Consider the following 12,699-nt stretch of genomic DNA (forward strand, 5'->3'; position numbering starts at 1 on the left):
CCCTTCCTTTCCTCTCTCCCATTGCCTTTCCCTTTCCCCCCTTCCATTCCCTCCCAGTCACCTCACCTATTCTCCATCGCTTCCCTCCTTCTTTTCCTCTCTCACCTTGACTCCTCCTATCCCCCGACCCCCACCCACCTTCACCTGTCTCTTCCACTCCCACCGCCCCTATTTTAAGACACTGCTTCCATTCTGTTTACAAGGTACGGAGGGGAGGGAGGGAGAAAACAGGGGAAGGGGAAGGATGGGAATAGAAAGTACAAGGACGGAAAGGGGAGAGGGAACAAGGGAAGGAGAGGAAAGGGGAGAGAATGCACAGAAGGGGGGAGGGGACGACGGGAAAAATGAGGTTCCCCCTTGATGAATGTTGATGAAGGAAGGTAAAATGGGAAGGGGAAGAGGAAGGGAAAAACAGAAAAGAAGGAGAGATAAAGAAGGGACGCGAAGGAGAAAAGATGGAGGAGAGGAGGATGAGGAAGAGGAAGAAATGACCAAGGATAATAGATGGGAGGAGAAGGGGGGTAGGAGGAGAGATGGTGAAAATAAGGATACTAGGTTTGGGAAGGGAGGAGAGAAGGACGGGAAAGGAAGGAGGGAAAGATTGGAAGAAGACTGGAGAAGAAAAGGGGGAGAATTTAGTGAGGAAAAAGAAATAAGTGAAAAAATAAAATTGGTGGGGGATATAAAAAATAAAATCGAAAAGAGAGGAAAGAAGGAATGATTACAGGAGATATGAGGAAGAAAGAGGATGACAAATGAGGCAGGGTGGAAGAAAAGAATGAGGATAGATGAGAAGGAAGAAGGAGAGAGGAGGAGGGAAAGAAGGAAGTAATACGTAGGGAATGTTTAAAGAGGGAAAGGAAAATAAGGAAGGAGAATGATGGAGGAAAGAAAAATGACAGAGGAAGTTTAATAAGAGAAAGAAAGGAAAGAGAAGAGAAAGGAGGGATGGAATATCAGAAGAAAACTGTTACGAGAGGAAAGGGATGGGTGTTGGATCAAAAGGAAGAAAGGGAGGAAGAAAAGAGTAGAGAGGACTGGAAGGGAGAAAATGAGGGAGGAAGGAGAGAGAAGAGAGAAAGGGAATATGGAATAGAGGCTATAAAGGAAGTTTTGAAGAGAGAATATACAAGGAGGAAGGAAGAAGAGAATAAAGGAAGGAAAGATGGAAAGAAGGAAGGCAAGCAGGAAGGAATGAAGGAAGGAAGGAAGAAATGAAGAGCACGATAATAGCCACCCACCGACCAACCGAGCCTACGCTTCCTCCCTCCCTCCTGCCCGCAAACCAGATTTACACTTTTACGAAGCGTGAAAATCGACCTTAAAACTGTGAAACTGCCGACCTTCATCACCCGAGCCACCCTCATTACAAGCCGAATAATGCGAGTCTTCAAGTTGCATTTCCAGACCTCTCCCCTCCCTACCTCCCTCCGTATCTCCCTCCCTCCCTCCGTCTTCTCGTCTCTCCCTTCGCTAAGGCCTTTCTCTTCCTCTCCCTTCCTCTTCCCTCCTCTGTAGCCTTCCTCTCTTCTGCGTCCCTCTCCCCTCATACCTCCCTCTTCCCCTCACCCTCTCGTTCACTAAAACCTTCACGTTCTACCCTCTCTTCTCCTCTGTTTACACTCCCTCATCCCCTTCACTCCTCTTTCTCCTTCTCCTCCCTTTCCCCTCCTTTCTTATCCTCTTCCTCTTCTTCCAAGCCTTCATTCAATCTTTCGTCTCTCCATTTTCTCCTCTCTCTCTCTCTCTCTCTCTCTCTCTCTCTCTCTCTCTCTCTCTCTCTCTCTCTCTCTCTCTCTCTCTCTCTCTCTCTCTCTCTCTCTCTCTCTCTCTCTCTCTCTCTCTCTCTTTTTCCACTCAAATCTTATCCATCCTCCTCCTCTTCCCTCTTCCTTCCTCTGCCTATCTTCCAACTCCCCTTCCACTATTTGTGCATTCTCTTCTCTTCCTCCCCATGCCCTCCTATGCTTACCCTTCCCTCTCCCTCTTCTTTCCCTAGCCCTCCCAGACCATCCAGTACATTCTCTTTCGTCCCTTCCTGTCTATCCCACAGCTCCCCCTTTTTCTCCTGTACATTCTCTTCCCCCTTCCCCATCCCGCCCTTTCCTCCTTACTAGACCCGACCCAGCCCCACCTGGCACTTGCGGTCCTAAGTCCAGCCGAATAATGCTTGGATTTGATCCTACCTGGTGCCTCGTACACGGGTCCCTCTACGTGGCCAGCGGGAGGTCACAAACTAGAGGGAGAGCAAGTGAAAGAATGCTTGAGGCGGTTATATTAATACCGATGTGAGAGACGCATTTCAGCTCTTGACTCTTGATCCCTAACACCTGTCTACCATTTCTTGTGCTGCTGCTGTAGCCTGAGTTATCTAGTAGGAACTGTCTTACTTTACTTATACGTAGCATCATTAGACATTTCCAACAAAAGAAAGCCCGCGATTGTTGGGTTAAGCCGCGAGACAAGTTCCTTCTCCGACAAATAATTTCCTTAGCAAGTAATTTTCCCTCTACCCTACGACAAATTTCTACATTTCTTTTGAGTCACACTCAATGTAATGTTGTGATAAGTGATCATATCCTGGTTGCCGCCCTTTAGCAAAAATAATGTAAAAGTTGTATTGCCTCTGTATGGCAGTGAATACTTTAATGAGATGTTAGATTACTCTTAAGCTATATACCCACGGAATAAACCTCGCTGATGTTGTGATGAGGTGGAGTACATTGAGATGGTTTGGGCATGTTGAAAGGATGGAGGAATACAATTGTGTGTGTGTGTGTGTGTGTGTGTGTGTGTGTGTGTGTGTGTGTGTGTGTGTGTGTGTGTGTGTGTGTGTGTGTGTGTGTGCATTCCTGGAAGACCTGACCTGTCCCAACTATAAAATGACGAGAGTGAGAGGAAGTATTAAGACATTCTAGGTCGCTGGCGGGCCTGTCTCTGTCCTTCACACATTGATATATATATATATATATATATATATATATATATATATATATATATATATATATATATATATATATATATATACTGTATAATCCTGGGTTATCCCAAGAGGAGCGCAGGAGCCCGGGGCTAGGCGAGTTGGTCTTGACATTTGAAATGAGAGAGACCAGTCTCACACATCCATGAGTGGTATTACGTGAGCAATAAATCCCAACCACCCCTTGGATATAAACATACACAGGCTCAGTACGGTTGGAGCACCTTAATTACCAACCAAACCACCAGGAGCCATAGTTTGGTTACATGGTTACCACCTAGCGTAGTAAATAGTTTCCTGGTGTACAGGAAACCATTTGATTTGTCACTTAGTGTAGAATCACCCGTCGGCAGAAGGAAGAAGAAAGAAAGGAGGAAAGAAAGACAAAAGACGAAGAAAGGAAGGACGAGAGGAAAGGGTAGTTATCCGAGAGCAGCACTACATCAAGTGAGTGGATGGTAAGCGCCCCCACCTACCATATATATATATATATATATATATATATATATATATATATATATATATTCTGTGTGTGTGTGTGTGTGTGTGTGTGGTGCCTGAATGTACCTGTGTGTGCCTGTGTATAGTGCTTGACATCCCCATTGTTGTCCCCGCCAACCAGCACGGGGTCGGATCTCCACCTCGGGACGGTTCTTTTGTTTACTTTCGTCTGCATCCTTGTGGGGGACTGTAGGTGAGGGCTGACTGGGTGTAACGGCGGGGAAGTAGTGCCTTCTAGCCTATGTACTGCTGAGTTATGATGATGATGATGATGTTTTCCTTTTCATCAACACGGTGTGATATATATATATATATATATATATATATATATATATATATATATCTCATCAGCTGTTTGAGTGTCCATTGCAGGACCGGCCTATCCCGACCGAAGTGGGGATGATACAGCAAAGTGTATCTCTACCAAGTGGCTTAGGCTGTCTAGTAGAGATTGTATGTAGGGTGAGAAGTGCTTGTAAGTGTAATTGTAATGTGGAGTGGCTTTGGATGTGTGTGTAGTCTATGAACCAAATGTAATCGGCCCGCGCAAGCCGACTGGGTGCAAACATACTTTATAGTATGCGACATTGGTTCAGCCACAGCACCCCTTGTGTCCGCCAAAGTAATACGTGGCCAGAATAACGCTCCCAAAGTTTATTACCCTGGTGGGGCGCGAACCCTCGTCCTTCAGTGTACGAAACGCACACTTTACCACTGTACCACGGAGGCTCTCTCTCTCTTTCTCTCTCTCTCTCTCTCTCTCTCTATATATATATATATTATACTGATCTAGACTGATGATGATGGTGGTGGTGATGGGTTGGAGTAAAAGGAAGAGGAGGAATGTGGTAGCTGATTGTGATGATGATGGTGATGTTGATAAAGTTAATAACAATGATGGCAAAGATGATTATAATACTGATGATGATGATGATGGCTAGAATGATGATGATGATGATTATGACAATGTTGATAACTGATGATGATAACAGTAATACATAAGATGTGAATGGTTGCTAATATATGCGGTATTCTTCTTAGTCTGTACTTGTTTTGTATTTCCAGCGTTCTGTATTTCGTCCATCTTAACTTTGCGAAGACTTTCGCCATTTTTCAACTTACTTTCCCTTGCTTAGCTCAGTGGCAGGATTTTATGATGCTGTAATATTTTTCGTGACTAGCACCATAGTCTAGAGTTGATCTTCTACATACAAGGCTTATAGGCAAGTCAACGTAGATGTCATGAATCATGAACTGACTAATGGAGGCAAGGTGAGTAAGGCTTTTCTCGTGAATGCGCAGAATTTGCAGTTTTGCAGTTAAATGTCTTGATTTAGAGGTTTATGTTCCCGCAGGAGATTGACATGTAATAGGCGCAACAAAGTCGTGGCTCAACACGGAACAGGGAGATTCGTTAGCTTAGTGCAATATACCGGGTTACAACATTTTCAGTAGTGAGAGAAAAAAATAGAACGAGGGGCAGTGTACTGTTATACATTAAAACTGGACTTTATCCATCCATAATTCCTATGCATTGTATTGATAATATTGACAGTATTTACCTCCAGTTTAGAAATTAACCCCTTAGAAAAACAGTACATGGGTTATTTCGTCGTCCATCAGCATAGTCCAGTAACACAGAGAGTGAAATTTACAGTCTAATTGATGAAATATGTAGCACTCAAATACTGTAGTCCTTGGTGATATTAATTTACCAGTTGCCAGATGGGAAGAGGCTCTATCATCACACGCGGTTGGACCTGTACACTGACTTGCAAGAAGTTCATTGCATCAGCTCACTGACTGCCCAGCACGAGGAGGTGGCATATATATCTGGTTTTTGTACACATCGGAAAACTTTGTAAAAAGTGTTATGATGGGGGAAGAGAGTAGTACTAGCGACCACTGCATGGTCATATTCAACATTAAATTCAGTAATAACAATGTCAAGCCAAGTTACGAGAAAGTGCCTAACTCCAAGAGAGTGGATAATAAAAAATAAAAAAAAAATAAGGAAATGATTGATTCAAGTGACTGAAGTCCCATTGTTCGAACAGTAGATGTTAGTCGAACAGTAGATGTTAGTAAAGCATAATTATTTACAGGCATTCCTAGTAAAGCAGTACATTATGTATTTTGATACAGTACACAATAGACGGCCTGCTAAAAATATCAAACCCCATTGGTGGAATACAGATAATAAGTGTCGCCTGTCTGCCAAACAACATGCACACAAAAATTATATTGCCACAATCAGAGTGATAAAAATAAATATGATGCTTTTCATTGAAAAGCCAAATAAATAAACAAAGTAAAGTAAGGAAAAACTTTGAGGCTTACGTTGCATGTATCAGTAAATTCAACCATAAAGAATTATTCAGCTACATCAGAGACAAGAAGGTAATATCACCAACAATTGACCCACTAGTCATGGATAATGGAGAGCATACCAGTGATGAAAGAGATGGCTAATATTCTCAGCACTTTCTTTGCATCCGTATTCACAATAAAAAATATTGATTATATTCTTGCAGCTTTTCCTGTTGTCTTAGAAGAGGGAAAAATAATTAATGACATTACTGTTAATGAGAATGATGTACGACTTGACATTGGTGAACTTAAAGTGAATAAAACACCGGGAACAGATAAAATAACTCCACACATCCTGAAATAAGCAGTGAATGAAATATCTAAGACATTAGCTGAGCTTTTCAGTAAATCACTAAGTAATAGTAAGGTGCCTCATGAATGGAAACTAACAGTTGTAACTGCAATTTTCAAACTAGAAAGCATTCAGAAAGCACATACCTCCGCCAATACCTTTGCCATTAAAAAGGATGCGGATCCGGATCCGTGGAGATCTTGTGTGAAATACATAGGATTCAGATCCGCTCCCAAATTTAATCAATTATTTCTTGACCCATGGCCTACTTTTCCACAAAATTTTAATGATATTCATGAGAAGTTCTGGAGATATTATACATAGGATCCAGGTCATGACCCGGATCTGCCGCAAAATTTAATCAATTCTTTCATAGCCCATGACCCACCCTTCCACAAAATTTATCTTTCGGAGATATCGTGTGGACAAACAAACAGACAAACATAGGTGAATACATAACCACTTCCAGCTTCGTCGGCGGAGGTAAAAAGGCAACTAATCACTACCAAATAATTATTGACCAGTAAGCTTAGCTTCAGTGGTGTGAAGGTGTTGGAAACTGCTCTCAGGGATATGGTTGTTAAGCACATAGAAAGACAGTAATCTCATCAAAGATTCACCACACGGTTCTTGGAATAATCGCTCTTGCCTTACAAATCTCTTGGGTTTCTTCTGCCATATTCAGCATAAACAGTGGAACCGGATCCACTGACATTGCCTAGCTTCATTTTCAAATAGCGTTATAATAAAGTTCCCCATACAAAATTACTTCAGAAATTGAATTTGCACGGATATAGCGGCAATGAGTGTGGCTGGATCGATAATAATTGGCTTACAGAATATAAACATTCATAATGAATGGTAAAAACTGGACAGATGTTACTAGTGGTGTGCCACAGAGCTCAGCATTTGGTCCTATTCCGTTTTTTATATACATAAATGATATAGATGAGGGTTTATTTTGTAAACTATCAAAATCTGCTGATAATACTAAAGTTTGAAACAGAGCAGACACGTCATTACAGAGGCAGGCGATTCAGACTGACCAAGTCAACTGTTTAATCGGGCCCAAACCTAGCAAATGAACTTTAGTATTAGCAAAAGCGAAGTGCTAAACATTGAAAATAGAAATGAAAAAACCATTTACACTGTGAACAATATTCAATTACATAAAGCCAGTCATGCAAAAGACTTAGAAATTATAGTAACAAATAATCTTAAACCAAGCAAACAGTGTACGGAGGCTGTTAAAAAATCAATCAAATTAATCTGATTCATTGATAGAGCATTCGTATGTAAATAAGAAAATATAATCCTCATCCTGTGCAGTTCTCTACAGTAGTAAGCCCACCCTTAGAGCACTTTTAGTTGCCTTATGTCAAAAAAGGCATATAGAATCTCAAGAGAGTGCAACGATGGGTGATCAAAATGATACTTAGATTGAGAAATAAACTATATGAGGAATGTTTAGAAACCCTGAATCTCTTTGCCCTAACTAACCACAGATTACGTGGATTTAATTTAAGTATTTAAATGTTCAAAGGACACGATAACATCGCTTTAGATAAATGCCGCACACTTGTCGCACGAATTATACTAGAGGTAATTGTGGTAGGTGGGGTCACTCACCATCCACTCACTCAATGTAGTGCTACTCTCGGGTGTCTGCCCTTTCCTCTCCTTCATCCTTCTTTCCTTCCATCATCTTCTGTCTTTCTTTCCTTCATTCTTTCCTCCTCTTTCTGCCTGCAGGTGACAATTACACTCCCTCTTCTGTCTTTCATTCCTTCTTTCTTTCCTCTTCCTTCTGCCTGTGGGTGACTCTACACTGAGTGACAAGCCAAATGGTTTCCTGTACACCAGGAAACCATTTACTACGCTAGGTGGTAACCATATAACCAAATTTTGGCGCCTAGTGGTTTAGTGGGTAATTATTGTGCTCCAATCGGATTGAGCCGTTGAAGGTTTATATCCAAGGGTTGGTTGGGGTTTATTGCTCACGTAATGCCACTCAAGGATGAGTGAGGTTGGTCACTCTCATCTTAAATGTCAGGACCAACTGCCTAGCCCCGGGCTTCTACGCTCCTTATGGGGCAACGTAGGATTGGATAATGGAATGGAAATGGTAATGGGCATAAAATAATCGGCAAATTATTCCAGTTGCATGAAGCTAAGCATTTCTTCTTTAACAGAGGTGTAAATCTAAGAAGCAGATTGTCGTCCAGTGTAGTAAACTGTAATATATTACTAACCTTTAAAGGTTGCTTGGATAAGTATCTGTCTTCTAACCCCCAGTTTAGTATGTTTACTCCTGAATAATACATTTCTGTATACAGTAGTATAAACTTTTTTTTCTTTTTTCAGAGCCTGGATGATACAACCGGCAGAACATAAATAAATATTGTTGACTTAATGTTACTCTCCTTTTCAGGTAGATAGTGTAAAATAAAAGTTCCTTTCCCACTTTCTTGTCAGATTTCCGTGACCGTTTTTCTATGCTGCATGATGGTCCTTCCCACTGTTTCCTGCCGGCTTCAGTTGGAGGGTTTGAGGGGTGGAGGGAAGGGGCGCCTTCTTGCTCTTCTATCCTTGTCTTTAACTGATAGAATAGTTTTGTTAGTTATAACCTTCCCTGCACCAAACAGCCAATAAAATGACCGACAGGTCTGTTGCTGTTTGCTTTTCATTGTACTCCTTTGTACAGTTCAGGAGAGGCGGCAACATTAGGTCAAGTTAAAGTGGACAGAGTAATGTAAGAGTACACTACATGGCTCAGCGCAGTGGTTCCCAAAGTGGGAACCACTGCCATCTAAGGAAACAGTGTTTCTGGAGCAGGCAAGGGAATGGGGGAATGATTGTGATCTTATGTATCTGGGGTCACAGAATTTTTAAGTAATTTTTAAAGACAAAATATTCCTAGGAATCAGTTTTCTGTCTTCCCTCTTTTAAAGAGCATGCTTGGTGGCTGTGCAAGATAATTCCCATAATTTAGGGAGTGATTATGTGCTAAGGACATTCGAAGAGGATCTTGATGGAAATTTGGTATAGAATAGGTTGCTACTCTTTTAGCATTTGGCCATCATGGTGCTTTTGATATTTTCGTCTGCCTGTCTTCATGAAGCAGTGTTTTCGTAGGTGGTGAATATCAAATCGGAGCAGCACAAGTGGTTTCATATTCAAGAGGACCTCTCCTCTTGTAGCTCATTGACTGATACCTCAGTTGGTACAAAAAAATGTAGCTTACTCTGCACATAAATTACACTTTGAATGTTCATTTGTGTACATGCATCCGTCCTTAATTTTAAGTGTCCTGGTTGTTTAGAGCTTATCCTACATGCCCATTCGAACGAAGATCCACTGTTTACTACTTAAAAAAAAAAAAAAGTAGTAGGCTAGATGGGTCCACAGAGGTTATCGTATGTAGCTCGAGAAGCCAAAGAATTTAAACAATTGGGAACCACTGGCCTAGCGGGATTTGAAGGCACTGTGTATGGTGAAGATACAGACAGATGCTGTATTTCGCAGGACCACAAATTACGTTACAAATTTGGGGTATTTGGAGCCCAGATACCTCCGTATTATGACTGTATTTTGCTTGTTGTACCCTTATTGTTTCTTGTAAATCTTTTTAATACTGACATAGGTTGTTTAAGTAGATAACATAAAAGATAATGAGGCATCTAATATGCAGATCATCGTTAGTTCAGGAGAGTACGGCCTTACGAGAGTGTTGTATTTTTCAAGCTTCGTACTTTTCATTGATTCATTTTTGCATTCTGTAATCCTAAACAGATCGGAGGGAAAACTTCTGAGGTATCCACATTCAATTTTTTGCGACGCAAAGTCAACTAATATAACCATAAACTTCGCACTGATACTCACCAGATCGCGATAGCTCATGAAACCATTTTTTTTTTTTCAGTTTACATTTTCATCTTCAAAACGAGGGCATGGATTGTTATGTCTATGCCTGATAGGCATAACCAAACCACTTTTCCACGCGTACTGCAGGTCACTTTCTCTCGAGTACTGCAAGCTACCCTCTCTCACGTACTGCAACCCACCCTCTGTCAGATACTCCAAGCCACGTTTCTCTCGCCCCAAGCCACCCTCTCTCACGCTCCAAGCCACCCTCTCTCACATACTCCAAGCCACCCTCTCTCACGTACGCCAAGCCACCCTCTCACACATACTCCTAACCACCCTTTCTCTCGCTCCAAACCACCCTCTCACACAGTTCAAGCCACTTTCTCTCATGTACACCAGGCCACCCTCTCTCACATACTCCGAGTCATTTCAAGCCCCTCACCTACTTCAAGCCACCCAAAGCCTTCGTACCATACTCCAAACCACTCACTCTCAGTCCAAACCATTCTAAGCCGACTTCCCTCACGTACTCCTCAACCACAGAAGAGGAAAAGCTCACTTCCCTTCAGTCTCCATACGGCTTACCGCTCCTAAGTCTGCCCGAGGAAGAATGGAGCTCTTTGTGTTCCGGAAAATGCCCTCTCTTGTCTTCCGCGAAAGGCTCTTACCTTTGTGAAACTCGCACTCATGGTTTTTATTGAATCTGCCCTACCACTGAATGCTTGACAGAATGTGTGAGTGCTGAAGTGACTTTTTTCTTTTTCATGTCAAAGCAGGAAATTTATAAATCGAGAGTGTAGAAGCGTATGATGAGTTTGTTATTGAAACGAAAGATTAGAAAGATCCTTACCTTTTCACTGAAACAAGCAAAGTATTGATTATTTCAATGAAACTTGCAAAGCGAAAGTTTCAGAGTAAGTGATAATTATTATTATTATTATTATTATTATTATTATTATTATTATTATTATTATTATTACTGTCATTGTTATTATCACTGTGTCCCAGTGAATAGTTAACAATATAAATATGTAAAATTTATATCCTTTATTGTTACTGAAGCAGAAGGCTTAGAAAGACTAATTATTTTCCGTTACTCAAGTTACTTGAGTGAATGATCAACAGAAAATGCGTGTTTGTTGAAAGTTTATTATTTTCTCAGAGTAAAAGCTTGTCACCAGTATCAGGGGCCCACACGTTTCACGTGTAGTACCTGGAGGTTGGACGGCGCTCGCATCACTGCTCCTATTCTACTCGTAACTCCCAAAAGTTAAAAGCAAAAGTTGCAAATTAAACTGTCCCCTATATGTAGTAGTAACCTACTTACTTAGAACATTTTATGAAAAAATCTAACGTTTTCAAAGATTCGCTTTATGATTAAAGGTTTGTTTGTTGATGGCCGGACAGTACATATTGACATTGTACCACCGTAGCACATCATAAACAACTTTTATCTTTGCACTAATCAGTCAAAAGATGGAACATATGATGATGGAACACATGCCACCTTCAGACTTGTTTCGCTGTGGGCAAACTCTGACTTTATTCATTATCATGACCTTGTTTGACCTTCAGTGCCAATCTAATGATGTCCACCCCACCATTTTGGGGGGACGAGGCACATTTTTTGTTTTATACTTTGTCCTCGAATTCTGACTCCTTCATGGTCTTATAAGATAATCAAATTTTGAAATGGCTTTATTATGGCCTTTGTTGACCTTGAAGGCCAAAGTAACACAACCATTTATAAGATTGGTTGCACATAAAATTAAGGGGGTCTGTGAAGTGACTTTTTTTTTTTACCTAGAATGCCTCCTTCCATGGTTTTATCGAATGTTCCCAAATTTAATGCCGGCTTTTTTCCACCACAACCTAACGTAAACTAACTGTGGAGGCCAGTCGGCTCTCGGCCTCAAAAAATGAGTGCACAGGATCGATCAATCAACTATATATATTAATTTTTATCGATGTAAACACACACACACACACACACACACACACACACACACACACACACACACACATAGTGGAAACGACTGATCTATGTTTCTTTTTATTATGCTTGTCGGAAAATGTGCATTGAGACAGCTTTTTTTTTTTTGGGGGGGAGGGAGTGGGGTGGAAGGACTGAACATATTTAACTACCAGAGTGAAGTACTGGTTAAAAAATAATAATAATAATAATAATAAATAAAAGATGAAGAAGAAGAAGTGGCATATGTGTATACGAGTATTTATTAAACTTTTTGAGTGAAAGATTGACAGAACAATTGTATATGAGCGACAACATCACCATTTATTGAAACGAAAGAGTAGAAAGAGATATGCAGGTAAAATTAAATTATAACTGCCAAAGTGAGAGACTGGCAGGAAAAAAAAAAAGTTACCATACCAGTGAAATATGAACGGAAACTACAATGATTTTTTTCTAATTTTTCAGATCACAAGATTGCAAACACAAGTACTGTATATAAAAGAGCCATTTATTATTATTATTATTATTATTATTATTATTATTATTATTATTATGTGAAAGAATGGGATTATTTTTTTAATTCTGAAACTGTTAGTGTGAAAGGTCAGTAACATGGACGAAAAGAAGCAACTGGTGTGCTTTGTACGGAAATTACCCCCCCTGGGGGTAGGGTTTTTTTTCAAGAATACTCCCCCAGTATCCCTGCTTGTCGTA

This window comes from Coenobita brevimanus, chromosome 23, assembly GCF_032717465.1.
Source record: "Coenobita brevimanus isolate Jiangsu-jjx chromosome 23, ASM3271746v2, whole genome shotgun sequence".
NCBI classification, from domain to species: domain Eukaryota; kingdom Metazoa; phylum Arthropoda; class Malacostraca; order Decapoda; family Coenobitidae; genus Coenobita; species Coenobita brevimanus.